Source organism: Astyanax mexicanus, chromosome 18 (genome assembly GCF_023375975.1).
Source record: "Astyanax mexicanus isolate ESR-SI-001 chromosome 18, AstMex3_surface, whole genome shotgun sequence".
Classification (NCBI taxonomy): domain Eukaryota; kingdom Metazoa; phylum Chordata; class Actinopteri; order Characiformes; family Acestrorhamphidae; genus Astyanax; species Astyanax mexicanus.
Window position 1 is genome coordinate 33656368 of NC_064425.1, and position 14158 is coordinate 33670525.

Genomic DNA, 14158 nt, shown 5'->3' on the forward strand with positions numbered 1-14158 from the left:
TTGTCCTTGTCGTCTCATGCCAGGCCTCATCAGAAGCAGGCAGATAACACAGAGCTACTGATGCCTGGGTCTAAAGTGAGCCACAGGCTGGACAAAGCAAGGCCTGTTCTGCTGAGAGCAGCTGGGCTCACTGCGGTGAAGTATCCTGGAAGAGGAGATCAGACAAATTAGACTAAAGCAGACTAAAGCAGAGTGAAGGCATGTTCAGATCATGTTATAGCATTCCTGTACAATAAAACTGTGTACATTTTGTGTAAATATATAATCATATTTAATTTGTGTTTTCATTTTTGTCATTTATTTTATTTACTTTAAGTACCTGTAAAAATTGAATGGAACATTTTGTAGCACAGCACATACTGTATGTATATATACTACATTTACTACTACTACATACTACGACATGTTTACATTAGTAGCTGAAATATATTTGCATGTAATAGTAAAATATACAAATATTAACAGATTTGATATTTGATCATATTTTCGTCAATGTTGTCCAAATAAAACAACAGATGGATGTTATTTATTATTTTAGATATTGAGTTTGTGTACATCTTTATATTTCAATTTTCTGCCCTGGGGCTTTTATTATGAAGAACAAAATGAATGGCACTGTTCTGGTTAGATTAGTCAAGTCAAGTCAAGTAGTTTTAGTAAGTTCCTTAGCCAAGCTCAGCAGTAAGGATTGGAGGGTGTTAGGCTAGATGCTAAGCATTTTTGTCATTAATTACTGATTTTTTAATTGAATTAATCACACTTGTTCTTCTCAAGACACAAGTTTTTATTGTGGATATTTAAGTGTAAACTCAAACTTTGTGGCATAATTAACTTATGTTTTACTAATTGAATTGGCAAATTTGCGAGACCTTTGTGTTGTTTTTTTATGTAGCTTTTTATTGTTTGATATTGGAATTATATTGTGTGAACAGAAATCTATCAAAATATATATTCTGATATTACTGTAATTTTTATATATTTTTGAAGAAGATGTAAAGGCTGTGTGTCCAAATATCACTGATCTGAATACGCTTTGGTGGGAAGGTCTAACAGGGTAAAATATAGGCAGCCTGCGACAGTGTATAAATATTCTTTCATTATTTATTATTCTTTCTTGTGCAGCTCCTGTCCCAGAAAAGGGTGTTAAAGTCTAATTAAGCAGTTCTAATTAAACTGATGGTGTGGAAATAGAACAGACAATAAGGGTGAGAACAGAGAGAGAAAGAGAGTGAAAGAGGCTACCATACTTTAAATACAACACAGTGAGTCATTCAGAAAAGTGCACAGCGTTTCTGATGTGTTAGCTTTTGAGTAGAGCTGCACAGTATATATCAAAAAACTAAAAATGCAATATTTACTTTTGTTGTGAACTATATAATGTGGTATAAAAAATATATATATATATATATATTTCTTTTCAAGTATATAGATTGGAGTAAATTTAATGATATTTGGTACATATAATCTGCCCCTGGTGCGAAGTTCATGAAAAATTAGAACAGTAAATAATTTTTTGACACAATAAAAAACTCTATATGGTGATAATAATAGTGATATTCTTGAATGTAGTTTGTTTTGTATTTGTTTTGCTATTTACTGTATTTACTTTTAACTGTTTGTTTGCAATTTAAATAGGTGCACTAAATATCATGCACTTCAGTTTAATCGTAGATTTTTGTTGTTAAATTACTTTAATTTTGTTACATGTTTTATTACATATTACATTATTTTATACAAAATTAGGGTTTTGGTAAGTTACTGTTTACATACTGTTTTATATAAAGCAAGTTGTGTGAAGCATGACATTTATGATTTAATTTGCTTTATGCGATACTTTACATCCTGCAATGTGAATGTTGTGCATGTGCATTAGGGCTGCAACTGATGATAATTATGGTATTTGACTAATTTCTAAAATTTTTTTTTTTATCAATTAGTCAGTGATTATTCAGGGGCCAAAAAAAAAAAAAAAACTTAAAATGTCTTAAATTAAAATCTTGATAATTAAGGTCTTAAATTATCTTAAATTTACTGTAAATTTGCTGTAGGTATTACATTTTTAGACTCTGTGTTTAATGCCAGTGGGAATGAACATACTAACATTAACGACGAGTCACTGAGGAGAGAACTAAGGTTAGCAGAGAGGTAGCTAACATTAGCTGCGAGCTAGCTAACATTACTGGGAAGAGGAGAGCTAACTCTAAGGTTAGCAGAGAGCTAGCTAACATTACTAGGAAGAGAACTAAGGTTAATGTAGAGCTAGCTAACATTAGCAGCGAGCTAGCTAACGTTACTGGGTAGAGAACTAAGGTTAGCATAGAGCTAGCTAACATTTGCAAAGAGCTAGCTAATGTTAAAGGGATGAGAACTAAGAGTGAACAGAGTTAACATTAGTGGCGCACTACATACTAACATTAGCGGCGAGCTAGTTAACGATACTGGGCAGAGAACTAAGGTTAACGGAGTTAATATCAGCAGGAGCTAGTTAACCATACTGGGGAGAGAACTAAGGTTAGTGTAGAGCTAGCTAAACATTAGCTGTGAGCTAGCTAACATTACTGGGAAGAGAACTAAGATTAGCGTAGAGCTAGTTAACATTAGCAGCGAGCTAGCTATCGTTACTGGGGAGAGCAGTAAGGTTTGGGTAGAGCTAGCTAACATTTGTTAAGAGCTAGCTAATATTAAAGGGATGAGAACTAAGGTTAGCAGAGTTAACATTAGCAGCGTGCTACAAACTAGCGTTAGCGGTGAGCTAGTTAACGTTACTTGGCAGAGAACTAAGGTTAGCGGAGTTAATATCAGCAGGAGCTAGTTAACCATACTGGGGAGAGAACTAAGATTAGTTTAGAGCTAGCTAACATTAGCTTAGAGCTAGCTAACGTTAACAGGGAGAAAACTAAGATTAGCAGAGTTATTATTAGCGGCAGGCTAGCTAATATTAACGGTGAGCTAGCAATAATGAGCTAATTGAACAAAATTAAAAAATAAAATTTATAACAAATGGGAAACATTATTTTTTAATTCTCAATAAAATAATGTATTTTATACTTAATAAATTATGACTACATTTTTGGGCCTTAAATTCTATTTATTGATATTTTAAGAAGGTCTTAAAAAGCATTAAATTAGACTTTTAAAATGAAGCTGAATAAGATTCCTGTTATTTCTGCCATGGGCTCCATTTCTGCTTCCTGTGGGTGGGGCTCCTGTTCCTAACTTTACTTCAAAACTATAGAAACAGCAAAACATGGGATTTAAATGCTCAGAAGGTGTTTAAATGTGAAATGTCCTTAAAATTTGTGATCGAACATTTTATCTTTTGTGTTTGGTCACTTTTGGTGCAGCCCTAATGCACACTAGAGGTTAGATCGGGACCCGTGCACGTTCTGCCCGAGCCCGACCCAACCCGAACCATAAACTGTCATTATGAGCCTGACCCGACCCACCCCATAAACTGGCTGTTTTCGGGCTGTTTGAATGAGCGAAATATGATCAGAATTATGTTAATTAACACTGTAACATAGAAGCATAGAACTATTATTTAATTAAAATGATTTTTAAGAACAGCTACACACAATGCTGCAAGTCAAACGCGGAGGAGTTCACGTGCGAGAGAGAGAGAGACACACAGAGAGAGAGAGAGAGAGAGAGACAGAGAGAGAGAGAGATTTGGGTGTTCTGGTGTATGAGCTACTCACAGGTAAAGGTTCTCTTTTATCTCCTTGTGCTCATATTTTAATCCCATACATAATCTCTCAGCTCCCTCAGTGTTTTCTGTCGTATTTTGCGGCTAGCGCGAGCGCTTACAACTAACACCGCGGACCGCGAGGTGCTGCCGCGCTTGTGTCGAATCCTCTGCTGAATCCGAATCCCTGCTGAATCCGACTCCCACTTTGTGGACAGAATCGGCACAACACCCCCCGCTGTAGAACTGTGGGAGTGAAAACAGCGCTTATAAATAAATTTGTTTAGTTTCACTTTCAGTTTTTGTTAGCAACATTGTGATTATCACACCAGCGCTTTATTTAAAAATAAAAATATAATTAAAAAACAGATGCCTACATCTCAGACTATTTTCTGGAGCCCGACCCGACCCGGCCCGAGGAATGTGGTTGTAACTCTTGGCCCGAACCCACCCGATTTCGGGACGGGCCTCGAGTCAGGTCGGGTTCGGGCAGAGAATCTAAGCTCTAATGCACACTACCTCACTGTTGTCTAGTGGGTGGGGTTAAAACACAACAATAAAATAACCACTTCTGGCACCAATATTGTGGTTTTCACAATTGATTCAGTATTGCAAACCAAAATATCTCAATACTTTCTTATTACAGCTCTATTATTGTGCAGTAGTACTTTTGTTTCTTTAGTTTCCTCCTGATTGCTGTTGGGTCTGAGAGCATTTTCACCTCCTCTGGATTTTTCACAGGTAAAAATGCTAATGAGCTCAGCTCCTCTGTGGATATGTTGCAGAACGCTCACGCGCACACACATACGTGCGTGTGAGTTCAAAGCATGATTAAGTTGGAAGTTGGTCTGTTCGGGAGTCACTGTGGAGTTTAACTTTGCTCAGAGCGTCCAGAGAGACAGGTCAGGCATGAATGAGTAATTAAAATGTTGAAAATAGAAGCTGCTGTGCCAGTTTACGTGACACAGGGATTGTTTGTGCTGGCACAGTTTTACTGCAGAATGTAATAAAATGGAATAGAACTCAACAGAACAAACAGTAATTGTGTTTCCGCCTAGTGGGAAAATGAACTGCTGGAGAAGACATAAAAAACATCAGAAACAACAGGGAAGGAGGGGGTTTAAAGCAAGTACACAGATCTACAATATACACCAGATTTACACAAGCAAATACACATCTATATATATATATATATATATATATATATATATATATATATATATATATTTGGGATTATTAAGATTTCTCATATGCAAGAATTCTAGCATGTAGTGATTAAACTGTATGAGACAGTCATAGAGTATATTTATTTCAATTGGAAACCTCAATAAAAAAATCTGTACAGTCCAAAACTAGGCTTAATTCCTGTCTAATCAGTAGCTAGCTAGTTTGTGCTAGCATGGAGTATTCTTTGTGGCTGTTTTTATGTATGTAAGGTACGCAAATACTTACAACAGTAAGCTAGAGTAGTGCTTTTACAGTATGATTAGCATTAGCATTTGCTGGTAGCTGATTTTAGATGGTCTTAAGCAGGATTGGGATGATCAATATGTGGTTTATTGATGAAAACATACCCTATACTGGTAGTCTAGCTGGTTAGCCACCTCTTGTCCAGCATAGTGTATGCTGCTTTTGATTTTGGTTGTGCAGGTCATGCTGTTTGACCTGCTGCTGGTATGGCTGGTCGATAAGAATGGTCAAGTCTTGTCAGGTTCAGTCATTTTAGTACATCAGCAAAACCATCAAACTCTAACAAATACATACCCTATACTGCTGGTCAATAGGTAAACTTGTAAATCAGATGGATTAGCCCATTAGCCTGTTAGCTATCTTCTAATTTATTGGTATGTTCTAAAGCAGTGGTTTTCAACCTGTGAGCAGTGGACCCCCAGGGGGCCGTAGAGGTACTGCAAAAAAATATTTATTTTTTCTATTTTGTAAAGTAAAAAATATTTTAAATATATAAATAGTTAAGAAAATGTATTTTAAGATATGAAGTTAATTAATAAATTAATTTATTTGCAAAATTAACATGTTTTGGTTGAGGTATTTGATTGGTTTGGCATACAGTTACAGGCAGATACTAGATAGCTAGTAGATTAACATGCTAGTTGTGTTATAAAGTAAAGTCAGATTGAAGCAGTATGCATTTTACACATTATGGAAATACAAGAAATACAGGCACCTACCACTCAGTATTGTAGTTAAAATGGTTTCAACTCTCTACATATTAAAGGAAAGTGGGGTTTAAATCGGGCTCATAATTACAGTTTATGGGGCAGCCGAATCTAAGCCCTGTTACCATGCACAGAAAAACGGTGGTTGATGGTTGTGCTTTATTTGCTTTTAAATTGAAAAAAAAAAAATATATATATATATATAAAATATAAAAAATATATAATTTATTGTGTGTGGGGGGGGGGTATTTGTAGTTTTTAATGGCTCATATCTCTGGATTATAAAACCACTTGCTATGTATGTACCATGTTTTTGTACAAATTTGCAAATATACGTGAAAACTTTAAAACTTAAAGAAAATTCTTACTCGAAAAGCATTTTAGAGCTAACTTCTAAACCATTAACAGCTGAAAATCATAACAGCTAAATCAAATCACTGTGTGGATCTTAAGGCATGCTAATGCTAAAATCTATCCCTTTTCCCTCTTTCTCTTTAACAGGTAGATGGAGCTGCAGGGGCAGGAGGGCGTGGCCACTCGGCTCTGAGAGCTACCATCGCTTGGTGTTCCAGCACATCATCCCACAACTCTGTCTGCTGCCCAGCCCACATGTAGCAGCCCACCTCCACGCCTCCGCCGCTCCCTCACCGCCAGGGGGTCTTCATGAGCTTCTTCAGCCAATCACATTCCTCACTGAGGTAGGTGTGATCTCTCCACCGTCTTTAATGTAGTCAGTTATGATGAGGTCTAAAATAGGGTTGGGTATCATCAGTTCTACAGGCAAGTCTGGTCACTCGACGGCCATGTTAATGAAGCTATGAGTTTTTAAGGTAGTATTTAAGGTTGTACAAGAGCTGCCTCCCATCTCTATGAATGATCAGAATCACTGTTAAAATCTACAAGAAATCTCATGAATATTTTGTAGTGTTTAGCTCAATAATGCACAAGAAACTAGATTTTTTGGTTTATTCGACTACTTTATCCCATTATCTCATACACGCTTACCATCCTCCACTGTCAGCAGAACCAGCAAGCTGATTGGCTCTTTATCCATAAACAAATGCCATGTTGAGCATTATGAGAACTCATTCATATTTTTGCCACTGTCTGTGGTATAATTTTTTGGATTCTTAAATCATTATTCACATACTGAGTGCATTTACTGAATTGAGAAAATCGGCTATTTTCTTAAGTGCACCAGTGGGCTGGAATTTACTATAGGATATTCTTAAAACTTTACTTTTTGAAGCAAAGTCTCGATTATTTAAAGCTCTTCATTTTTAAACACCTCCACTCAGCCTACACTTGTTTTATTTAACCTATTAGAATCTATTTTTCACACTATAAGGCACACCGGATTAAAATGTGCACTGTCAATAAACGTCTATTTTCATTCATGAGGCGCACTGTATTATAAGACAGATTATGTGACACTAGTAAGGAACAGGGCTGTCGCCGTGTTTTCCTTGACTAAGTTAAGTGACTAAGTTTATTTGGGTGAGTAAAGCGCTTCCATTTATTTACAATAAGCTTAGATTTCCAATCTTTCACTAAGGCTGGGTGCACCAGCAGTAGCATTAGCAGCTAATCGCTAGTGCTAGCTGTGGTTAGCGCTAGTAAATGCTGCCCGACAGCACTACACTGAGGAACCCTGAGTGTTCCCTTAAGCCAGGGTGATATTAGCTAGCGGTTCGTCCAACGTAGCTTGTTTTAATACGGTAAACTTGCAGACTACAGTCAGATATACCCACCTCTGAACGGTGGCTAATGCTAATGCTGCTCCAGCAGTGCAAGCTGGGGTTAGCAGACGGCAACAGTCTGATAATACTCACCTCTGAGTGGTGAAATTGCTAGCGCGGTGGTTAGCTAATATTGCAGGAGAACTAAACTGTAACTCCTGAATAACACTGTACTTTATCAGAGTGGCTTTACTGCTCCTTATAACCTGACTGGTCGAATTCATACATAAAATGCACCAGATTAAAAGGCGCACTGAAAATTAAAGGATTTTAAATGTGCCTTATAGTGCGAAAAATAAGCTTTTTGTGTTTAGTGAAGAATTTATCATTTTTATAGCTCATATTTCTTTTACTTAAAGTAAAGACTATTTTGGTGTGTAAAGTCGAAAATGATCAACTTTTCAGGTTGCTGAGAGTACAAAAACGCTGGCATGCTTTTTTTTTTCTCTAGAACTTCCATTTGTTTCACAACGTTTCCCTCCCATCATTCCTCAAAGTCTGCTGTGGTAGATTTTAGTAATCACCTGATGCTCACCTGGATACTGAGTGTGATTACTCTGTAATTCAGATGGAGATGGTGTAAGTACAATGGCTGTGTGTTTAGGCTGTCAGAAACTGGATATAGCGAAGTGGAAGCAGAATGAAATTCATTTGGTTTGAAATAAGACCTAAAGGTTGTTGTTGAGCTGCAGGATATTAGGCATGTCTATTCGTCTTTCATTCGTCCTCATGCACAGACAAAGCTCCCTCCATTTCTGAAGCATTTCCACCCGTATTTTTAATTAAGGGACCCCAAAGGGAAGGCCTAGATTACTCGTGTTCAAAAAAGCTCATGTCAGAGGCGGCCATGTTTAGCTCAGACCTAATTTCCGGGATTATACCGGCTTTCTTGTTCTAAATGTCAGCCTTTTCAAATAGTAATTGTAAATAAATATTGTGAATGCATGTTCCGTTTGTGGATGAGTCACATTTGGTTTCATAACAGAAGGCAAAAATAGTTGTGTTCAAAAATATGCATGGAGTTATTATTTATGATTCTCTGTGAAAAACACACTATAATGCAGATATGTATTGGGTTTTAGGTTTAATAAGGAAGGTGTGAAATAGTGCCTAATATTTCTTTTTTGTCATCATACTACATCACAAAGCTGTTACGTATGCACAGTCATTAATCATAGTTAATGATATGAATGCTGCATTTTTTTCTCGCTTGTATTACAGAATGTTACAGCTCTGGAAAAAATTAAGAGACCACTTCAGTTTCTGAATCAGTTTTTCTGATTTTACTATTTATGGATATATGTTTTAGTAAAATGAACACCGTTTTATTCTATAAACTACGGACATTATTTCTCCCAAATTCTCTCCAACAAAAAATTGTCATTTAGAGCATTTATTTGCATACAATGAGAAATGGCTGAAATAACAAAAAAGATCCAGAGCTTTTAGACTCTGAAAGTAATGCAAAGAAAACAAGTTCATATTCATAAAGTTTTAAGAGTTCAGAAATCAATATTTGGTGCAATAACCCTGGTTTTTCATCACAGTTTTCATGCATCTTGACATGTTCTCCTCCACCAGTCTTACACTGTGCTTTTGGATAACTTTATGTCACTCCTGGTGTAAATATTCAAGCAGTTCAGCTTGGTTTGATGGCTTGTGATCATCCATCTTCCTCTTGATTATTTTCCAATTTGGTTAAATCAAAGTAACTCATAATTTTTAAGTGGTCTCTTATATTTTTCCCAGAGCTGTATTTGCTTGAAAAACACACACTCTATAAACATATGCTAGGCATACTCCCATCTACTCCTCAGTTAGTTTCGGTAACACTTTCTATGGCATTTGAATATGATTATACATATTGATAGAAAACGTATATAACCCATCATAGCCATGTTTATTATGCATCCATATTGTGGCCATAATGCATCATTAGATGTGTTTATAACATGTTTTACCTCAAAATCAAGAAACTTAATCCCAGCTTGCAGAATTATGCATTATGACTAAAAAAACTTATAACTTATAAACACACTCTCAATAATGCTTAGTTATAGTCACTTTCAATGTATATTAATAGGCCTATAAAATGCCTATGATGGGCATTTGTGCAAGATTATTATGGATAAATATACAGCTGATGGGTTTCTTAGATTTTACCAAACTGAAAACCTCTAGAATATAATCAAGAGGGAGATGGATGATCACAAGCCATCAAACCAAGCTGAACTGTTTGAATTTTTGCAACAGGAGCAACATAAAGTTATTCAAAAGCAGTGTGCAAGACTGGTAGAGGAGAACAAGCCAAGATGCATTAAAACTGTGATTAAAAACCAGGGTTATTTTTTATAGTTTTACTCAGATTTTGGAAATACGGTTGTATGTTTATATATTGTGTTAGTTTTCCTAATACTTGATTTAAACTGAGTATAGTTTTTTTTCACTGTATTGCAGTATACTGAATATATATATATATATATATATATATATATATATATATATATATATATATATATATATATATATATATATATATATATATATACTTATTTTTATAGACGTTATTATTTCTCTCTCAGTTCCCCATTTGTTTAGCAGTGGTCCTGCATTATTGTGAGCATCCTCTGAGCACACAGGATGGAACTGTGATGTTTAAGCCAGGATAAATAAAGCGAAGCACTCTTAACACAAACAAAAAAGAATGAAAAATAGAAGGTATTGCAGCCTGGCTCCCTATAGCACTATATCTTCAGTGTTTATAGAAGGTGTGGAGTGGTGGTGGGGTGGTGGAGGAGGCGGGGGAGGTGGAGGCAGGATGAGTTCGCTTGTCTGACTCACTTTAGCGTCTGATAAAAACTCGCCAGCACTCAGGGCTCTTATCTCAACACGAGCAGCTGAGACAAATAACAATGGGGTCGGTGAGGTCGGCCATGGTAACCAGCCGCGTTGTGTCGGGGAACGGTCGGGCCGGCTGCTCCACCTGAACAGCTGAGCGCTGTGCACACGCGGCCGAGTTGGCGAGGGGAGCGGTGCGTGGCGGCGTTGGTTCGCGGCAGCTGGTTGAAGCGGGGTGGTCCGCCGTTTAAGCGGCATTTTGACCGTTCTGCTGGGAAATCAGGCCAACATTACACATTCACCAGCGGGACGAGCTGCGTCAGACTGAAGCAGCTCAGACTCAGATACTCCGCCGCACTGCTGCCAAGTCTATTTTCTTATGGGAGCCCATGTGGCATGGCTCTAATTAGGGCATGCATCAGTGAAATACCAGGATGTTTCTCAAAAGGATCTGGAAACTTCATGTTCTTGCTTTTGTGTATGTAGGACACATTCTGTATACCTATTGTGTACACCATGTTAATATAAAATACCTTTTAATTCCACAGTACATTATAAAGCATTTAGTGGACACTTTTATCCAAAGCAACTTCCGAATACTAACGGACAGTTCTGGTGGAAACAGGAGAATCGAGGTGCACATTGAATTCTGCAGTGATTTGGGCAGCCGTGGTTTTATGCTTTTTGGATACAATCCGGGTTAGCACCCGAACATCCCTTTCAGACAGCTTCCTCTTACAGCATCCACAGTTAATCCTGTTGGAAGAAGAGCTCTGTCTTCAGATAAAGATAGCAAGAGATTCTCCTGCTCTGGTAGTGGAAAGAAGTTTGTTCCACCATTGGGGAACTCTGTATGAGAACAGTCTGGAGTGCTTTGTATGTATTGTTTTGTGAGTATTGAATTTCCCTTATGTTGCATAAAGTCTCCTAACAATCTGTTCGCTTAATTAAGGGCACCAAAACCTCACTAAAATAAGGAATATGGCTTTAAGTTTGTGTGCTTAATGTGCCATATAACACTGTATAACTGGAATGTCACTAAAATGCAGTTCAGTTTAGAAGTTGATACAGTGCCTTGCAAAAGTATTCGCCCCCCTTGACCTTTTTAAACTATTGCCACATTTCAGACTTCAAACATAAATATATGAAATTGTAATGTTTTTGTGAAGAATCAACAACAAGTGGGACACAATCGTGAAGTGGAACAAAATGATGATGACTTGTGTGTAATCAAGTCCCTGCATAAATGCACCTGCTCTGTGATCGTCTCAGAGTTCTGTTTAAAGCACAGAGAGAATCATGGAGACCAATGAACACACCAGGCAGGTCCGAGATACTGTTGTGGAGAAGTTTAAAGCTGGATTAGGATACAAAAAGATTTCCCAAGCTTTAAACATCTCAAGGAGCACTGTGCAAGCGATCATATTAAAATGGAAGGAGTATCAGAGCACTGCAAATCTACCAAGACCCGGCCGTCCCTCTAAACTTTCAGCTCAAACAAGGAGAAGAGTGATCAGAGATGCAGCCAAGTGGCCCATGATCACTCTGGATGAACTGCAGAGATTTACAGCTGAGGTGGAAGACTCTGTCCATAGGCCAACAATCAGTCAGACACTGCACAAATCTGGCCTTTATGGAAGAGTGGCAAGAAGAAAGCCTTTTTCTAAGATATCCTTAAAAAGTCTTGTTTAAAGTTTGCCACAAGCCACCTGGGAGACACACCAAACATGTGGATGAAGGTGCTCTGGTCAGATGAAACCAAAATTGAACTTTTTGGCCACAATGCAAAAAGTTATGTTTGACATAAAAGCAACACAGCACATCACCCTGAACACACGATCCCCACTGTCAAACATAGTTACCTGAAATGTGTCCTGAAATGAAATTCAAGGGGGCTGAATACTTTTGCAAGGCACTGTATGTACTCTACTTTTTTCTAAAGACACTAAATCTAGTGGCAAAATTGCTAAATTGGCAGCAGTGACTTTCTAACAGCGCTGTTCAGCGAGCATTTATTTTCATTAAAAATGATGCAGTAAAACTTCAGTCACTGCAGTAAATCCCTTACCGTTTTCCTAAAGTCAAGTGAAACGTCTAATTTTCTTAGGTAAGAGAAAATCTTGCTGTGTTTTATGCAACGAGGCACAGGGTTTTTTATGGAGATCAATTCTCAGGCCTGGTTTAGATCACTAGGTTGCAGGGGCGCCGAGTGGTCCAGCGGTCTAAAGCTCTGCCACTATAATCGAGAGATTGCTGGTTCGAATCCCGGTCATGCAGCTTGTCATCAGCTGCCTTGCTCTCTCTGGGTGGGTCGATGGTGCTCTTTCCCTTCATCACTTCTAGGGTGATGTTGATCAGCACAAGGCTGTGTCCGTGAGCTGATGTATCGGAACCTATTTGCTGTGCTTTCCTCCAAACCCGCTGTGATGCTACTCAGCAATGCTGCATCAGCAGCAGTTGGAAAAGAGTTGGAGTCTGACTTCACATGTATTGGAGGAGGCAACCCTCCTTGTGTTATGTTGTTATAGGGGATATAATAAAAATAAGTGGGACAATTGGCCTAGCTAAAATGGGAGAACATGGAAAAACGAGTGGATAAAAAAAAAAGTGTATTTCAGAGTTTATTAAAGGTTTAGAAAATATTCCAAGATTAGCACTCATGAGTACTTCATACAAAACTGCTCCACGGGGGGAAAAAAGGAAAAAAAAAAACTAGCAGAAGTACTGTATAATTATGGACTACACTGTAATTACACCTGAGAGAATGCATTAGGTCAGTGGCAATAAAGCTAATGTCACACCGTCCAACTGATGACAACAGCCTATTGTGGAAGTCACTCTGAATTACAGTCATCATATCATTAGGAGATAATTGCTGAAAGACACATCATAATTGTCCTTGCCTCAGTGTGCCGACAAGACAACCGCATGCCGATGAACAAGGATTGTTAGCCTCAGTTCACTGTCTAGAGTGTGTTTTTTTTATTTAGATTATAATGTACAACAATAACGAAAAAGTCATCTCTAAATCATTTTTTTAGAGATGTTGAGGCTGTTGCTTGGCAACTCAAAGCTTCATCTTCCTCCATAAGTTTTCTATGTGATTAAGGTGGCTAAGCCACTCCATGACCTTAATGTACTTCTTTTTTTAGCCACTCCTTTGTTGCCTTGGCTGTATGTTTTGGGTCATTGTCATGTTGGAAGACCCAGCCACAACCCATTTTTAATGTCCTGGTGGAGGGAAGGAGGTTGTCACTCAAGATTTTATGATACATGGCTCCATCCATTCTCCCATTGATAGAGTAAAGTTGTCCTGTTCCTATTAGCATAGAAACACCCTAAAACATAATGTTTCCACCTCCATGCTTAAAAGAGGGGACGGTGTTCTTTGGGTCATAGTCAGCGTTTCTCTTCCTCCAAACACGGTGAGTTTAGTTACAGCCAAAGAGCTCAATGTTTGTCTCATTTGTCCACAGAACCTTCCATTAATCACTCTCAGAATCATCCAGATGTTCACTGGCAAACTTCAGACAGGTCTGCACATGTGCCTTCTTGAGCAGGTGGACCTTGCAGGCACTGCAGGAATTTAATCCATTACAGCATAATGTGTTACCAATGGTTTTCTTGGTGACTGTGGTCCCAGCTGCCTTGAGATTATTAACAAGTCCCCCCACATGTAGTTTTAGGCTAATCTCTTACCTTCCTCATCAAGGATACCC

General features: G+C 37.9%; 1 protein-coding gene across 1 annotated transcript in view; it reads left to right on the forward strand.

Moving 5' to 3' along the window:
* zgc:172282 (leucine-rich repeat and fibronectin type III domain-containing protein 1-like protein) overlaps nucleotides 1-14158 on the forward strand; it is a 292848-nt gene that overhangs the window by 101714 nt on the left and 176976 nt on the right. The window contains exon 2 of the mRNA XM_015601224.3: nucleotides 6364-6560. The gene's annotated coding sequence lies outside the window, so the exon portion shown is untranslated. The remainder of the gene's footprint in view (nucleotides 1-6363; nucleotides 6561-14158) is intronic.